We start from the raw sequence: 19,979 nt of genomic DNA, 5'->3' as shown, positions 1-19,979 counted from the left end.
ATGGACGTGAGCTGTGCCTTGGCACGATTCGCCATCTCCTGGCGCTCTGGTGAATACGGCATCATAGTACATTCCCGGAGAATGGTGAAATAGAATTCCTGAGCGCGTCGCCGCCACACTGCAAGCTCCCTTCCGTAACCAATCAAGGCCTTGCAGAGAGCAGGCTTTGCACAAAGCACCCACTATGACAGGGCAGAATGATAGACACCACGGCGTCGACTACAAGCTGCCCACGTGATCTCGATGAGCTGCCGGCAGTCGGGTGAACTAAAGTGGATCGTGTTCAGTTTCCATGGTCCACAGCCGCACCACACCCTTTGGCGCAGAGATTGATGGCCCAGATATACGCGTCATGGTCAGAAAACGCAGTGGGCCAGACTTCAGCGGCCTACACGCCATTGGCTATCTGTTCACGACTCACAGCCACATCCTAACTTCCATATGTCGTCAACCAATGCGTCGTGAACCCATAGTGATCGCTCCGGCCTTTTAAACCCACGTAACTTTCCATTTCTCAAGCTGTCACAGATACACGAGTGCCAGAGTTGTCATTTGGTGACAAACAATGATGCCTGAACTGAAACTGTGATTAGCTGGTCGATCCGTAGTGCAATATCGATATATCATCAGTTTCAACATTGTAGTAACGTCTTTGAGAGTTTATTAAAGAAAACGTCGGATTACACGTTTTGTCCAAGTTGAAATCTCTCTCTATTGACTAAATTCTCCGCCAAACGAATTTCCACTGCTTCCTTGACAACTGAGTCCTAAAAATATGAAGTCGAAGATAGGATTCCAAAATTTTCATAGCGCATACAGTGACTGGTGTCAACGCAATTGATTATTAGGCACTGTGAGCATGGTGTATGTTTGGTGTTCCATGCATCTTTGAGGGACAGTACACATTGTCTGCCCGAGGTATGACAGCCAAACACAGGGGGGTTCTTACACACTGATCAGACAAAACATTACGGCCACTGTCCACCGGTGGCGTTACGGGCTCGTGACACGGTAACAAAAGTATGTAAGAGGAGCAGACACGAACGGATGATCAACATAGTGAAGATATGGGCTGCAAACGGGGAAATCCATTGAGATAAGCCACGTTGACAAAGGGCAGATTATTATTATGCAGAGCCCGTGAACGCCGGCCGTTGGTGGCCGAGCGGTTCTAGGCGCTTCAGTCTGGAACCGCGCGACCGCTACGGTCGCAGGTTCGAATCCTGCCTCGGGCATGGATGTGTGTGATTTCCTTAGGTTAGTTAGGTTTAAGTAGTTCTAAGTTCTAGGGGACTAATGACCAGCGATGTTAAGTCCCATAGTGCTCAGAGCCATTTGAACCATTTTTGAGAGCCCGTGAACGAGTACCGCGAAAACGGCGAAGCTGGTCGAATGTTCACGTGCTACAGTCGTGAGCATCTACGAGAGAAGGACAGTGAAACCACTACTAGGAGCTCAATCGTTGAACGTCCACGGATCTTCACAGAACGAGGAGTTCGGAGGCTTGCCTGCTATGTAAAGTAGGATAGATGCTGATCGAGCACAAGGCTCGCGCACTCACAAGCGTTTCGGAGTACACTGTTCATCGTAAATTGTTGAGCACGGAGATCTGCAGCGGACCACCACTGCGAGTTCACATGTTGACCCAACGACGTCGTCAGTTATGATTGCAGTGGACACGCGACCATCGGGATTCAACGGTCGATCAATGGAAACATGTCAGCTCTTCGGGTGAATAACATTTTTGCTGCACCAGATCGCTGGTCCCATTCACAAACACCATCATCGAGGTGAACGGCAGTTCCAAATGTGCGGCTTCCCACAAACGCAGGCTGGTGGGAACAATATTATGCTGTGATAAACATTCTTCAGCGCTTCAGCGCTTACAACCAGCATCCCGACGGCGATGTCAACTTTCAGGATCATAATCTTTCATGTCTCGGAGCCAAAATCGTGCTTCACTCATTTGAACGGTATTATAGTGAACTCACGTTGATGTCTTGGCGACCAGTTTCTCCTTATATAAATCCTATGGAATCCATCTGGATCACTATCGAGCACCATCACAGCGTACGAATATCAGCGGATCGTTATTTGCGCGAATTACGTGACCTGTACATATACATCTAATGCCATACACCTTCACAAACCTACCAGTAAACTGTCGGATTCCTGATACGCAGAATCAGTGATGCATTTCAAAGACGGCCAAAGAAGCTGTTAATCAGGTGGTCATAATGTTTTGGCTCATCAGTGTAAACGCCAGTCAGATCATCTTTGACAGAACTCAGAACGACTGATGTCTTCGATGGACGGCGTAAACTCCTATTTACGTTGTGCTTGGATAGGAGGAGTCCTATTTTTGTCGTTAGGCTTCCTACATATGGTTTGAAAGCTATGTATTTGTCTCTCTCTGTATCTTCCTCATTCCTTGAGTCCACCTTCGGTTTTATATGTAGCTTCTTATGAATCTGTTGCGGAGAGTTACCATTTTCTTAAAAACTTTTAAGTGTACAGGCTCATCCTGGAGACAGCTCTCATCAGCATTGCTATGTGCTGTGTACTGAGAACATGCATCATCTGGGAAGGACGATAGCAGCTACCTGTTGTACATATAAAACAGCGTGTATATGTGTATATCTATGGTCTCCTCCCTTGCTTGTGGATCGATTTCAACGAAATTTCGCACAAAAAAGACAGATCTCACATATCAGCACTGTGGAGTTGACAACCCATTAGCTTCAATAGGAGCACAGATACGAGAAAAATTGTGTTTTTTTCCCAGCCCATGGAGTATAGGCTGCGCTGCACAACAGGGGCATCATGTGGGAACAGTATCAGCCTGCCAAATCAAGCTGCTCTGCAGGGCAACCTACATGTCAGAGGCCAGAAGCAGTTTTACAGACCCCAACATGTAGGCTTCCCTGTATTACAGGTGTTTTGTGGGAGTAGTATAAGCCGGCTTAATTGAACTGTATTGCAGGAGCTACACTTGTCGATGGGCATGGCAGGGGACAGGTTGAGATGGATAGAGTAGGTGATAGACAGAGCAAGGGGAGGAGGAATGGACAGAGATAGGAGACAGTGGGAGATGCATAAGCAGGTGGAATGTGAAAAGGGGTGGCGTCCAAAGGGAAAATAAACAGGGGAAGATGAATATGGCAAGAGAGATGGGGAGGAGGATACAGTCAGAGGCAAGGAGGAGAAAGATACTATCGGGGAGAAGGGGTCGGGGAAATGAACAATGAGGCATGAAGGAGGAGATTGACAGAGGTGGGAGGATGATGTGGATAGACAGAGGGAAGAATATGTGGGCACAGAAAGGGGGAGGAGGAGGTGTGTTAAGTATAGATTCTAAGACAAAAAAAACGTAGCACCATGGAGTAATTATCTGAATGGAACATAAATCTATAGATGAGATGTACTTGTACACACAAACAAGTGATTACAGTTTCAGGAAAGACGAAATATTTAATCCAAAGGAAGGACTTCACAAATTGAGCAAATCAATAATGCTAGTCCTTATGCACGGAGTTATTTGGCTTGGCACTGATTGATAAATTTGTTAAATGTCCTCCTGAGGGATATCATGCCAAATTCTGTCCAACTGTCAACCTAGTTAGCCAAAATCCCAAGCTAGTTTGAGGGTCCTGCCCATAATGCTCCAAAAATTCTCAATTTGGGACAGATTCGACGACTTTGTTGGCCAAAGTAGGGTCCTGCAAGCTCGAAAACAAGCAGTAGAAACTCTCGCCTTGTGCTGTCTAGCATAATCTTGCTTGTAAGCCCAGTATGGCATGCAATGAGGGACAACAAAACGGGACGTAGAACATCATCAACGTACCGCCATGCAGTGAGGGTGCCGTGGTTTAACAATCAAAGTAATCCTGCTAGGAAACAAATGGCAGCCCGAAGCATCACTCTTGGTTGCCTTGTCGTATGGCGGGTCATAGTCGGGTTGGCATCCCACCAACGTCTGCAACGTCTCCTGACAAGTCTTCACTGGTTATCAGGGCTCAGTTCGAAGTGGGGCTCATCACTGTAGACAATTCTACTCCACTCAGTGAGAATCCAAGCCGAATGCGCCCAGCTCCACTGCAAATAGTCTTTTTGCTGTACAGAAGTCAATTGTAGTCGGCTGAAGGAGCGCTGTGAGCTTAGCCCCCTTTCTGGTAGCTGCCTATTAGTGATACTTGTGGTCACTGAAGCTCCAGTTGCACGTTGGATCGGTGATAATGACGGATCCGAGGTTCTGAGCGCTTTCCTGACGACTGATCGGTCCCCACGTTCTGTCGTCTCTCTAAGTCGACTGCTTCCTTCTTGATGCTGTGTTCGGCCAGCGCTCACGCATTCCTGCCAACATCGCCGAATAGTAGCATCGCTTCTATTCAGGTGTCGAGCGATTCGCCGATTACTCCAGCAGGCTTCTTTGAGCCCAACTACTCCTCCTCTCTCAAATGCTGACATCAGCGTATATTGTTCACGCGCCTGCCTATGGGGCATAGTTACTTTCCAACTGAGTACAGGGAATGAAATTCGCAAAGACTTTATGCACTGATATCGCCACGTTCCATATTTACTATCGTTGCCAGCTGCGTGGTAAAATTGCGCTGCAGCGTGACGATTTCATCCATCGGCCGACAAAGTTTATAATTTTGCATTTTTTGACGATACCTGTACAAATAGCTATTTGTAATCTATTTGTATAACTTCTTCGTGGTGCATCGTGTTTTTTTGTCTTAGGGTGTATGTGACGAAGCCATGGGGGAAAGGCTTGTTTCCGTGTAAACACAGGTATAAGTGAGCAACCGATGAACTGTGTACCCCAAGGTACCATCATCTTTGCGCCAAATCAAAATGTCCAAGAGCGAAAGGTATCCCTGTTTTTCGATTTCCATTCTAAACTGAATATTTCGCTGGAGGAAACTTATATGTTTCATAAGTTTCTGCAATTTATCCTCGCCATATGGTCATACTACAAATGCGATGTAAACAAATCTGCAGAATACTGTGAGTTTTCAAACTAGCAGATTCTAGTGCCCCATAAACATACTGGCCACCAAGAGTGACAAGGAACTTCCAATGGGATTTTAAATAAGAAATAAGTCGAGGCCAAAACCATGTTGGAGCAAAGCTGTAACCTCTTTATCAGAGCTTTTTTCAATAGGAGATAAAGATTCTGAAAGGGTAAGCTTGGTGGATAAGGAAACAACGGCACTGCTGACTTTTAAATTAGAACTGTTCAATCTGGATGGTTTGTTGGGGATGGGAGATGACCCTGAGAGTGGGGAAAGAATCAGCTGTTCGCGTGTCAGGAAAAGACGCCGTATCCTCGCCTGGACGTGGGCTGTGAGTGTGGTAGTGACTGTAATCACACAGCGAACCGTTAAAGAAACATTCCTGACCACAATAGTCCTTTATTCATTTTGGTACAGAGACGAGATAGCAGCACGTGGGGCCATTACCCTCGATGGCATAATTGACTGCAGACGCACCGTGCTCAGTGTCAGCAACTGTCAGCTCTAGAGGCAGCACAAATTATCAGTGGTGGGCGCTGATTTCAGTGAAGCTGCGGAAGGCTGAGGCGACCGCCTGCTTCCGCCCACGTGCGAAGGCGCAGCTTGTGGCAGCCTGCGTGCCTCGAGGCTGGTACTCAGCAGGCTTATGCCAGCGAAGTCGAGAGGGAGGTGAGCTCCTTGGAAGGTGACTGTATGTACCTTGAAGCAAACAGCTGACTAGGAATGTGGCGATCAGCATCACGTACACACCCCGATACAGTGATGTACAGAGAATATCGATGAGTATCTGAGAAAATCTGAGTGTGAGATTGTGCCTCCGGTTTGGGTTTGGGGGGGGGGGGGGATTTATGAGAACCTGTTGGTCAGTACTTCTGTAATAAAAGTAGCACTCCCACCCCAAAAGAGACAACAGGCTGTAGGGGGTAGATGTCAAAATTAGGCGGTGATGACTATATTTGTTCTGATTTTCTTGATTAGTCAACTTCTGAAGGAGTTTAATTAGAGCTGCAGTACTTCCCAACTTCACCTTTCAGAGGCGCTGATTAGCTTCTTCCGCTTCGGCAGCTTTCTGGATAAGTGTTCTTTCTTGTAAACAAGCAGTCTTGTGAAAACAGTGATTACTCGAAGATAAGTTACCAACACATTTGCGACTGACGCCCAATTGACTAACCACGGGTACGTTTCCCGAGAATAATACGCAATTGGTTGGCTAAAGTAAGGTACGCTGAGACAGATTTTGGTTTCTTATTTGGAGCGTATACACATTCCTTTGACCTGGTAGTCAGGGGAAGGCAGGAGTCGGTTACGATTGTGGATGGGGCCGTAGTCAGTTACTACTGGTTGCCTTTTACAGTTATACACATTTATTTTAAATCAGTAATTCCAGACTCTACAATAAATAAAAAACACACGTTATTAATGAAGGAATGAACAACTGTGTAAAATAATATTGTTTTCAGTGCGTTACAATTCAGCAAATCACCATAAAATACAGATACAACAGATGTTTTAAAAACAAGCCACTTTGATCACGGCTAAGGGCCTTATAAGCCAATAATGGCAATAAATTAATAATGTTTAAGAACTCGCTGCAATTTACAACTTACCAATATTAAAATATTACAGGTAAGTAGCCACAAACAAAACAGAAGGCATCAGACGCCAGACATGACAGTAAATAAGGTATTAAAGATTACTGCTAAAAATACCAATACCAAATTAGAATTTTAAGGCAAATAACCACAATTACGGCTGAAGACCTTACACACCAGGAACGGCAATTATATAAAAAATTTAGAAACCTGCCGTAAAACAGTAAAATACAGTAGCAAAGGTTAATTTAAAAAAAAAAATCAAGCAACTGTTCACCAAACAAGTGAAATAAAATGATGGTAAAACTTGTAACACAACCCTTACACCGCTTGATTTATTCCAGAAGGCGACCAGAACTATTAACTAGGCATACATAACCTTTAATGTAGGTATTAAAGGTATTATAATAAATAATACAATAATAAAACACAAGGACCAGTCACAGACGGTGCTCCAGGAATCGACCTCTGAGAACAAACACCTTCGCGAGCGATGAGATAGGCAGCGAAGAGTTGCTTTCACTTCACAAGATGGTAACTCAGGCTACTGGCAGTCTAACGAATGACTAATGATAATCTTGCTGAAGCTATCTGACGTCCGACAAACCAAATGCAACAATGGAACAATACGCCAAAGCCGGAACCGGCGGTCTGCACTGCGTCCCCAGAATATTGTATTTAGAGCACCCATAACGAGAAAGGAACCACTACCACCAGAGTAGATAAATCACCAACAGGCCTAAAATCAAGAAAGCTGTCAAAACTACATCCCTTACCAGACAGCAGTAGCAAGGCGAGGAAACGTACACTGCCCTTACATACACCAATCCCCAGGGCAGGTAACTGGGGCGTTAGCGGCCACCAGGCAAGAAAAATACCGCTGGTTAAACTTAACAAATTGTAACAAGCTGAACGCAGAAAATAGTAATAAGAAGTCGAGGAAAGCTAATCAAATCCGCTTTCCCCAAGCACTCCACTCGCTGCTCTTCGTCTCGTCGACACTACGAGCAGCAGCACGACCAGTCAATGGAAAATCGCGAGATATCGCAATGGTGGAGGTTTCTTTACTTGAATTCAAGTGCACTCATCTTAAAGCTTGCAGGATTCGGTTTGCGACGAGGTCGTGTACCCTCGTGAACACAGCCCTTCAATCTGGCAGTCCATGGGCGCCATCAGCGGTCCCAGCGTGTTCTGGCACTGCGCGGATCCCACCTGCAAGAACAATCACGTCGTAGGATAGGATTGACGGAGGACATCGAAAAAGTGCAAAGAAGGGCATCTCGTTTCGTGTTATCGCGCAATAGGGGTGAGTGTGTCACTGATATGATACGCGAATTGGGGTGGCAGTCACTGAAAACGAAATTTTAATCACCAACTTTCTCTTCCGAATGCGAAAATATTTTGTTGACACCACCTACGTAGGGAGAAATGATCATCATAATAAAATAAGAGAAATAAGAGCTCTAACGGAAAGATTTACGTGTTCCTTTTTCCCATGCGCCATTCGAGAGTGGAATGGTAGAGTATGAAAATGGTTCGATGAACCCTCTGCCAGGCACTTAAGCGTGAATTGGAGAGTAACTATGTATATGTAGATGTAGATAGAGCAACAGTTACTACATATCGATAACCGCCGCTGCTGCCACTAGCGGACAGGCAATGCTTGCGAAACGGAGTGGCGCCAGCCAACACGAGAAGAAGAGAAACAACTGCAACCATACCAACTAAACGACACGGTCTGGTCTCCAACAGAGCGGGGAAACCTACAAACCGCATCAACGCGAGGACACACGATCTCACGTAAGTTACCCGCCTTGGCTCTGGAGGAGTTGTTCAAGTGTCTGTCCTGTAGACAGAAAGGTGTCTACACAGATGGAAAACATTTCCACTAAAATCACTTTGTAGATGATACCACCCTCTTTAGTAGCGGCACAAATTAACTATCAACAACTATCTGAAAACTCAAAGATGCTTGCCAAGCTGTAGGCCTCAAAATTCACCTACGGAAGATCAAAGTCATGAGCCCCGAGTGTTTTACGGTCTCCAAAGAAAATCACACTCTGTAAGTAGTAAGTAAGTACACTTGCTGGGACACAAAATCCAACTTTGAAAAGATAACCAGCCAATAGGGAACATCAGTTTCAAATGGCTCTGAGCACTATGGGACTTAACATCGGAGGTCATCAGTCCCCTATAACACAGAAATACTTAAACCTAACTAACCTAAGAACACCACACACATCCATACCCGATGCAGGATTCGACCCTGCGACCGTAGCGGTCGCGCGATTCCAGACTGAAGCGCCTAGAACGGCTCGGCCACATCGGCCGGCGAACATCAGGTGAATTGACGTCACCTTGATGGAATTCGGGGAATTTGGTTACATGTCTTTGTTGTGGTCTTCAGTCCTGAGACTGGTTTGATGCAGCTCTCCATGCTACTCTATCCTGTGCAAGCTTCTTTATCTCCCAGTACTTACTGCAACCCGCATCCTTCTGAACCTGCTTAGTGAATCCATCTCTTGGTCTCCCTCTACGATTTTTACCCTCCACGCTGCCCTCCAATGCTAAATTTGTGATCCCTTGATGCCTCCGAACATGTCCTACCAACCGGTCCCTTCTACTTGTCAAGTTGTGCCACAAACTCCTCTTCTCCCCAATTCTATTCAATACCTCCTCATTAGTTATGTGATCTACCCATCTAATCTTCAGCATTCTTCTGTAGCACCACATTTCGAAAGCTTCTATTCTCTTCTTGTCCAAACTATTTATCGTAGATGTTTCACTTCCGTTCATGGCTAAACTCCATACAAATACTTTAAGAAACGACTTCCTGACACTTAAATCTATACTCTATGTTAACAAATTTATCTTCTTCAGAAACGCTTTCCTTACCATTGCCAGTCTACATTTTATATCCTCTCTACTTCGACCATCATCAGTTATTTTGCTCCCCAAATAGCAAAACTCCTTTACTTCTTTAAGTGTCTCATTTCCTAATCTAATTCCCTCAGCATCACCCGACTTAGTTCGACTACATTCCATTATTCTTGTTTTGCTTTTGTTGATGTTCATCTTATACCCTCCTTTCAAGACACTGTCCATTCCGTTCAACTGCTCTTCCAAGTCTTTTGCTGTCTCCGACAAAATTACAATGCCTTCGGCGAACCTCAAAGTTTTTATTTCTTCTCCACAGATTTTAATTCCTACTCCAAATTTTTCTTTTGTTTCCTTTACTGCTTGCTCAATATACAGATTGAACAACATCGGGGAGAGGCTACAACCCTGTCTCACTCCATTCCCAACCACTGCTTCCCTTTCATGCCCCTCGACTCTTATAACTGCCATCTGGTTTCTGTACAAATTGTAAATAGCCTTTCGCTCCCTGTATTTTACCCCGGCCAACTTCAAAATTTGAAAGAGGGTATTCCAGTCAACATTGTCAAAAGGTTTCTCTAAGTCTACAAATGCTAGAAACTTAGGTTTGCCTTTCCTTAATCTTTCTTCTAAGATAAGTCGTAGCGTCAGTATTGCCTCACGTGTTCCAATATTTCTACGGAATCTAAACTGATCTTCCCCGAGGTCGACTTCTACCAGTTTTTCCATTCGTCTGTAAAGAATTCGTATTAGTATTTTGCAGCTGTGACTTATTAAACTGATAGTTCGGTAATTTTCACATCTGTCAACACTTGCTTTCTTTGGGATTGGAATTATTATATTCTTCTTGAAGTCTGAGGGTATTTCGCCTGTCTCATACATCTTGCTCACCAGATGGTAGAGTTTTGGCAGGACTGGCTCTCCCAACGCCGTCAGTAGTTCTAATGGAACGTTGTCTATTCCCGGAGTCTTGATTCGACTTAGATCTTTCAGTGCTCTGTCAAACTCTTCACGCAGTATCATATCTTCCATTTCATCTTCATCTACATCCTCTTCCATTTCCATAATATTGTCCTCAAGTACATCGCCCTTGTATAGACCCTCTATATACTCTTTCACCTTTCTGCTTTCCCTTCTTTGCTTAGAATTGGGTTTCCATCTGAGCTCTTGATATTCATGCAAGTGGTTCTCTTTTCTCCAAAGGGCTCTTTAATTTTCCTGCAGGCAGTATCTATCTTACCCCTAGTGAGATAAACCTCTACATCCTTACATTTGTCCTCTAGCCATCCCTGCTTAGCCATTTTGCACTTCCTGTCGATCTCATTTTTGAGACGTTTGTATTCCTTTTTGCCTGCTTCATTTACTGCATTTTTATATTTTCTCCTTTCATCAATTAAATTCAATATTTCTTCTGTTACCCAAGGATTTCTACTATTCCTCGTCTTTTTACCTACTTGATACTCTGCTGCCTTCACTACTTCATCCCTCAGAGCTACCCATTCTTCTTCTACTGTATTTCTTTCCCCCATTCCTGTCAATTGTTCCCTTATGGTCTCCCTGAAACTCTCTACAACCTCTGGTTTAGTCAGTTTATCCAGGTCCCATCTCCTTAAATTCCCACCTTTTTGCAGTTTCTTCAGTTTTAATCTACTGATCATAACCAATAGATTGTGGTCGGAGTCCACATCTGCCCCTGGAAATGTCTTACAATTTAAAACCTGGTACCTAAATCTCTGTCTTACCATTATATAATCTATCTGATACCTTCTAGTATCTACAGGATTCTTCCAGGTATACAACCTTCTTTTATGATTCTTGAACCAAGTGTTAGCTATGATTAAGTTATGCTCTGTGCAAAATTCTACCAGACGGCTTCCTCTTTCATTTCTTAGCCCCAATTCATATTCGCCTACTATGTTTCCTTCTCTCCCTTTTCCTACTCTCGAATGCCAGTCACCCATGACTATTAAATTTTCGTCTCCCTTCACTACCTAAATAATTTCTTTTATCTCATCATACATTCCATCAATTTCTTCATCATCTGCAGAGCTAGTTGGCATATAAACTTGTACTACTGTAGTAGGCGTGGGCTTTGTGTCTATCTTGGCCACAATAATGCGTTCACTATGCTGCTTGTAGTAGCTTACCCGCATTCCTATTTTTTATTCATTATTAAACCTACTCCTGCATTACCGCTATTTGATTTTGTATTTATAACCCAGTATTCACCTGACCAAAAGTCTTGTTCCTCTTGCCACCGAACTTCACTAATTCCCACTATATCTAACTTTAACCTATCCAATTTCCCTTTTTAAATTATCTAACCTACCGGCCCGATTAAGGGATCTGACATTCCACGCTCCGATCCGTAGAACGCCAGTTTTCTTTCTCCTGATAACGACGTCCTCCTGAGTAGTCCCCGCCTGGAGATCCGAAATGGGGACTATTTTAGCTCCGGAATATTTTACATACTCCCAACCAATTTAAAATGTGAGGCTTATGACACACGCAGCCTGCCAGTAACAACATATGGACTCAAAACAACGACCACTTACAATAAGGAGCGCAAATCGACTCCAGGTCTGTCATAGGGCAATAGAGAGAGAGAGCAGTTCTTAGAGTGAGTCTGAGAGACAAGATAAGGCAAGAGAAGAGATAAAGAATGAAGAGATAAGGAGAAGAACGGGCTACGACGACGTTGTTGAGCGGATAGCGAGACTAAAATGGCGGCAGGCATGACAGATGGTCGGGAACAACTTCAAATGGATCGAAACACAAAATCAGTGGCGTTGGAGGAAGTCAAAGAAAAGTTTAGGATGTCCTCTGGCGAGGACAACATCTAACGACATGAGGGAAAAAACTGAATCCAAGCAACCCACCAAAGATCGACGTGAGATCGGAAATGGCGTATGTCCTGAAGTGTGGTAATCAAGAGACTGAAAAAGAAGGGGAGGGAAAAAAAGACTGAATTCGGAGAAGGAAGGAACTGGCCCTTCACATCACCAAATGGTCCACACCCTCATTTTCACTACTGGCCATTAACACTGTTACACCAAGAAAAAATGCAGATGATAACCGAGTATTCATTGGACAAATATATTATACTAGAACTGACATGTGATAACATTTTCACGCAATTTGGGTGCATACATCCTGAGAAATCAGTACCCAGAACGACCACCTCTGGTCGTAATAACGGCCTTGATACGCCTGGGCTTTCAGTCAGACAGAGCTTGGATGGCGTGTACAGGTACAGCTGCCCATGCTGCTTCAGCACGATACCACAGTTCATCAAGAGTAGCGACTGGCATATTGTGACGAGCCAGTTGCTCGGCCAACATTGACCAGACGTTATCAGTTGGTAAGAGATCTAGAGAATGTGCTGGCCAAGGCAGCAGTCGAACATTTTCTGTATCCAGAAAGGCCCGTACAGGACCTGCAACATGCGATCGTGCATATCCTGCTGAAATGTAGGGTTTCGTAGGGATCGAATGAAGGGTAGAGCTACGAGTCGTAACACATCTGAAATGTAACGCCCGCTGTTCAAAGTGCCGTCAATGCGAACAAGAGGTGACCGAGACGTGTAACCAACGGCACCCCATACCTTCACGCCGGGTGATACGCCAGTATGGCGATGACGAAAACACGCTTCCAATGTGCGTACACCGCGATGTCGCCAAACACGGATGCGAACATCATGATGCTGTAAACAGAAACTGGATTCATCCGAAAAAATGACGTTTTGCCATTCGTGCACCCAGGTTCATCGTTGAGTACACCATCGCAGGCGTTCCTGTCTGTGCGGCCGGCCGTGGTGGCCGAGCGGTTCTAGGCGCTTCAGTCCGGAACCGCGCGACTGCTACGGTCGCAGGTTCGAATCCTGCATCGGGCATGGATGTGTGTGATGTCCTTAGGTTGGTTAGGTTTAAGTAGTTCTAAGTTCTAGGGGACTGATGACCTCAGATGTTAAGTCCCATAGTGCTCAGAGCCAACCTGTCTGTGATGCAGCGTCAAAGGTAGCCGCAGCCATGGACACCGAGCTGATAGTCCATACTGCTACAAACGTCGTCGAACTGTTCGTGGAGATGGTTGTTGTCTTGCAAACGTCCCCATCTGTTGACCATGGGATCGAGATGTGGCTGCACGATCCGTTACAGCCGTGCGGATAAAATGCCTATCATCTTGACTTCTAGTGATACGAGGCTGTTGGGATCCAGCACGGCGTTCCGTATTACCCTCCTGATCCCACCGATTCCATATTTCGCTGACAGTCATTGGACCTCGACCAACGCGAGCATCAATGTCGCGATACGATAAACCGCAATCGCGATAGACTACAATCCGACCTTTATCAAAGTCGGAAACGTGATGGTACGTATTTCTCCTTCTTACACGAGGTATCACAACAAGGTTTCACCAGGCAACGCCGGTCAACTGCTGTTTGTGTATGAGAAATCGGTTGGAAACTTTCCTCATGTCAGCACGTTGTAGGTGTCGCCATCGGCGCCAACCTTGTGTGAATGCTCTGAAAAGCTAATCATTTGCATATCACAGCATCTTCTTCCTGTCGGTTAAATTTCGCATGTGTAGCACGTCATCTTCGTGGTGTAGCAATTTTAATGGCCAGTAGTGTATACACTACTGGAAATGGAAAAAAGAACACATTGACACCGGTGTGTCAGACCCACCATACTTGCTCCGGACACTGCGAGAGGGCTGTACAAGCAATGATCACACGCACGGCACAGCGGACACACCAGGAACCGCGGTGTTGGCCGTCGAATGGCGCTAGCTGCGCAGCATTTGTGCACCGCCGCCGTCAGTGTCAGCCAGTTTGCCGTGGCATACGGAGCTCCATCGCAGTCTTTAACACTGGTAGCATGCCGCGACAGCGTGGACGTGAACCGTATGTGCAGTTGACGGACTTTGAGCGAGGGCGTATAGTGGGCATGCGGGAGGCCGGCTGGACGTACCGCCGAATTGCTCAACACGTGGGGCGTGAGGTCTCCACAGTACATCGATGTTGTCGCCAGTGGTCGGCGGAAGGTGCACGTGCCCGTCGACCTGGGACCGGACCGCAGCGACGCACGGATGCACGCCAAGACCGTAGGATCCTACGCAGTGCCGTAGGGGACCGCACCGCCACTTCCCAGCAAATTAGGGACACTGTTGCTCCTGGGGTATCGGCGAGGACCATTCGCAACCGTCTCCATGAAGCTGGGCTACGGTCCCGCACACCGTTAGGCCGTCTTCCGCTCACGCCCCAACATCGTGCAGCCCGCCTCCAGTGGTGTCGCGACAGGCGTGAATGGAGGGACGAATGGAGACGTGTCGTCTTCAGCGATGAGAGTCGCTTCTGCCTTGGTGCCAATGATGGTCGTATGCGTGTTTGGCGCCGTGCAGGTGAGCGCCACAATCAGGACTGCATACGACCGAGGCACACAGGGCCAACACCCGGCATCATGGTGTGGGGAGCGTTCTCCTACACTGGCCGTACACCACTGGTGATCGTCGAGGGAACACTGAATAGTGCACGGTACATCCAAACCGTCATCGAACCCATCGTTCTACCATTCCTAGACCGGCAAGGGAACTTGCTGTTCCAACAGGACAATGCACGTCTGCATGTATCCCGTGCCACCCAACGTGCTCTAGAAGGTGTAAGTCAACTACCCTGGCCAGCAAGATCTCCGGATCTGTCCCCCATTGAGCATGTTTGGGACTGGATGAAGCGTCGTCTCACGCGGTCTGCACGTCCAGCACGAACGCTGGTCCAACTGAGGCGCCAGGTGGAAATGGCATGGCAAGCCGTTCCACAGGACTACATCCAGCATCTCTACGATCGTCTCCATGGGAGAATAGCAGCCTGCATTGCTGCGAAAGGTGGATATACACTGTACTAGTGCCGACATTGTGCATGCTCTGTTGCCTGTGTCTATGTGCCTGTGGTTCTGTCAGTGTGATCATGTGATGTATCTGACCCCAGAAATGTGTCAATAAAGTTCCCCCTTCCTGGGACAATGAATTCATGGTGTTCTTATTTCAATTTCCAGGAGTGTATGTTCAACACAGGGGCGGCCAAGATTCCGGCTCGCGGACCGTGCCTTGGCGCGAGTGCCTCCCTTCACATTTGCTGCACCGCCACGCCACACTGTCTGAGTGCGAGGAGGAGGAGGGTAAACTTGCGAATGTCCCGCATTTAAATAGCAGAGCAGTCACACTTAACACTACCTGGTTATCTGTTCCACATTTTGAGTATTATTTAATTATTTTTGGTACGTTGAAGACATAATATAATATTTATCTGGTACCAACTATAGGCATAAGGACAGATGCAGAAAATTCCGCCAAGTTTCGTACGCAAGTTGACACATAAAGGTGACTTATTTAGTTTCATAAACGAAAATAATTCTTTTATACAAATATGTCGGCTGAAATACTGTAGCACTTTCGCAGCTTCATTATGGAGACTTCGAAACAAGCATTGTAGACGTCCTGGACAGCTTTAACGTCAAAGGACTTGTCGTTAAACTGGAATTACCTTGCAAATCAATCAGTTATAACTGCTCATACACCGGGGTGCTTTCAATCGAAACGGCAAACGTTCTTGAAAACATCTCGGAAATAGATGTAAGTTTCAAAGTGTCCTGAAACTCTTTAGAAAACTATCCTAGCAATTCTTTCAAGGCCACAAAGAACTCTTCAAACCCCGCGTTTTCTCCAACGCCAGTGAGCTTAGGCCACTGGGCTGTCTATGTCAAAATGTGTCCCTTCTACAAAGCGGATTTCTTTTTAAATGCAACCCCATTAAATCAGAAAGAAGTTATCTTGTGATGCCTTACTATGAGCAATGTGCAGTCAAGTACACTTAAAATGCGAAATCTGCATTCTGTTCTGGATGCTCTAATTTTCGCTCCTGCACTTATTTTTCCTTCATAAATTCGACAACGGCGAGTTTTAAAACGAAAAATCCTTCCAGGCGTGCCACATGACTCAGCCAATGTACTTTGCACTCTTGTATGAAGTCACAATACTCTTCGTTCAGTTGGTTTGAAAACTGTTGCAGCTGACAATGGAACAATGCGAGTGACTTCAGAAATTTTGCTTCTCATACCACCAACTTCTTCACGTGCTCCCAGCCTGCAAATTTAGCACAAAATGCCTTTTTGTGTACATAACAATGAATCGCGTCTGTCGATCGGTGCAGTTTTAGCCCTTTCATTGTTAACTAAGTATTTAATTTCTGAAACTTCCTGGCAGATTAAAACTGTGTGCCAGACCGAGACTTGAACTCGGGACCTTTGTCTTTCGCCGGCAACTGCTCTACCAACTCAGCTACCCAAGAACGACTGACGCCCCGTCCTCACAGCTTTAATTCTGCCAGCACCTTGTCTCCTACCTTCCAAACTTCGCAGCAGCTCTCCTGCATAATTTGCGGAACTAACACTCCTGGAAGAAAGGATATGGCAGAGACATGGCTTAGCCACAGCCTAGGGGATGTTTCCAGAATGAAATTTCTTTCTGCACGGTACTATAATGTTGTTTGATAGCAAATGTGCAGTACTTGAGCTTGTGCGAATGGAGAATACTCATCCGTCTCTTCTGTCATTCTCATTAATTTTAAAGGATTGCAACGGTAGATCGCTAGACTGCTTCTTTTCGCGCAAACAGCCACTGGACCTGTGGACTTCCTTCGTAACACGGCATCATTCTGCCGAATCAGAGAGTTGCGCTTGCCGAAAAATGCCGCACTGCAGTGCTAAATGAAATGTCGCGCTCTTTCGTGTGCAGCTGGGAAGAACCGAGTAGCGCCGAGTGAATTATTGTGAAGGTGGTTCGTTGAACCCTCTGCCAGGCACTTAAGTGTGATTTGCAGAGTATACATTTCGATGTTGCTGTAGATGTAGACGGGACGGGCCTTGACTCGCCCACGGCTTGCATACATCTACATCTACATCTACGTGCTTATTCTGCTATTCACAATAAAGTGCCTGGCAGAGGGTTCAGAGAACCACCTTCATGCTGTCTCTCTACCGTTCCACTCTCGAAGAGCACGCGGGAATAAAGAGCACTTAAATTTTTCCGTGGGAGCCCTGATTTCTCTTATTTTATCGTGATGATCATTTCTCCCTATGTAGGTGGGTGCCCACAGAATGTTTTCGCAATCGGAGAAGACAACTGGTGAGAGAAGATGCCGTCGCAACGAAAAACGCCTTTATTTTAATTATTGCGACTCCAATTCACGTATCATGTCTGTGACACTATCTCCCCTACTTCGCGATAGTACAAAACGAGCTGCCCTTATTTGTACTTTTTCGATGTCATCCGTCAGTCCCACCTGATGCGAATGCCACACCGCACAGCAGTACTCCAGAATAAGGCGGACAAGAGTAGTGTAAGCACTCTCTTTAGTAGACCTGTTGCACCTTCAAGGTGTTCTGCCAATGAATCGCAGTCTTTGGTTTGGTTGGCTCTGAGCACTATGGGACTTAACATCTGAGGTCATCAGTTCCCTAGAACTTAGAACTACACTCCTGGAAATTGAAATAAGAACACCGTGAATTCATTGTCCCAGGAAGGGGAAACTTTATTGACACATTCCTGGGGTCAGATACATCACATGATCACACTGACAGAACCACAGGCACATAGACACAGGCAACAGAGCATGCACAATGTCGGCACTAGTACAGTGTATATCCACCTTTCGCAGCAATGCAGGCTGCTATTCTCCCATGGAGACGATCGTAGAGATGCTGGATGTAGTCCTGTGGAACGGCTTGCCATGCCATTTCCACCTGGCGCCTCAGTTGGACCAGCGTTCGTGCTGGACGTGCAGACCGCGTGAGACGACGCTTCATCCAGTCCCAAACATGCTCAATGGGGGACAGATCCGGAGATCTTGCTGGCCAGGGTAGTTGACTTACACCTTCTAGAGCACGTTGGGTGGCACGGGATACATGCGGACGTGCATTGTCCTGTTGGAACAGCAAGTTCCCTTGCCGGTCTAGGAATGGTAGAACGATGGGTTCGATGACGGTTTGGATGTACCGTGCACTATTCAGTGTCCCCTCGACGATCACCAGTGGTGTACGGCCAGTGTAGGAGATCGCTCCCCACACCATGATGCCGGGTGTTGGCCCTGTGTGCCTCGGTCGTATGCAGTCCTGATTGTGGCGCTCACCTGCACGGCGCCAAACACGCATACGACCATCATTGGCACCAAGGCAGAAGCGACTCTCATCGCTGAAGACGACACGTCTCCATTCGTCCCTCCTTTCACGCCTGTCGCGACACCACTGGAGGCGGGCTGCACGATGTTGGGGCGTGAGCGGAAGACGGCCTAACGGTGTGCGGGACCGTAGCCCAGCTTCATGGAGACGGTTGCGAATGGTCCTCGCCGATACCCCAGGAGCAACAGTGTCCCTAATTTGCTGGGAAGTGGCGGTGCGGTCCCCTACGGCACTGCGTAGGATCCTACGGTCTTGGCGTGCATCTGTGCGTCGCTGCGGTCCGGTCCCAGGTCGACGGGCACGTGCACCTTCCGCCGACCACTGGCCACAACATCGATGTACTGTGGAGACCTCACGCCCCACGTGTTGAGCAATTCGGCGGTACGTCCACCCGGCCTCCCGCATGCCCACTATACGCCCTCGCTCAAAGTCCGTCAACTGCACATACGGTTCACGTCCACGCTGTCGCGGCATGCTACCAGTGTTAAAGACTGCGATGGAGCTCCGTATGCCACGGCAAACTGGCTGACACTGACGGCGGCGGTGCACAAATGCTGCGCAGCTAGCGCCATTCGACGGCCAACACCGCGGTTCCTGGTGTGTCCGCTGTGCCGTGCGTGTGATCATTGCTTGTACAGCCCTCTCGCAGTGTCCGGAGCAAGTATGGTGGGTCTGACACACCGGTGTCAATGTGACGCACGGATGCACGCCAAGACCGTAGGATCCTACGCAGTGCCTTAGGGGACCGCACCGCCACTTCCCAGCAAATTAGGGACACTGTTGCTCCTGGGGTATCGGCGAGGACCATTCGCAACCGTCTCCATGAAGCTGGGCTACGGTCCCGCACACCGTTAGGCCGTCTTCCGCTCACGCCCCAACATCGTGCAGCCCGCCTCCAGTGGTGTCGCGACAGGCGTGAAAGGAGGGACGAATGGAGACGTGTCGTCTTCAGCGATGAGAGTCGATTCTGCCTTGGTGCCAATGATGGTCGTATGCGTGTTTGGCGCCGTGCAGGTGAGCGCCACAATCAGGACTGCATACGACCGAGGCACACAGGGCCAACACCCGGCATCATGGTGTGGGGAGCGATCTCCTACACTGGCCGTACACCACTGGTGATCGTCGAGGGGACACTGAATAGTGCACGGTACATCCAAACCGTCATCGAACCCATCGTTCTACCATTCCTAGACCGGCAAGGGAACTTGCTGTTCCAACAGGACAATGCACGTCCGCATGTATCCCGTGCCACCCAACGT

The sequence above is a fragment of the Schistocerca cancellata genome, chromosome 1 (assembly GCF_023864275.1).
Source record: "Schistocerca cancellata isolate TAMUIC-IGC-003103 chromosome 1, iqSchCanc2.1, whole genome shotgun sequence".
NCBI classification, from domain to species: Eukaryota; Metazoa; Arthropoda; class Insecta; order Orthoptera; family Acrididae; genus Schistocerca; species Schistocerca cancellata.
This window is presented reverse-complemented; position numbering follows the sequence as displayed.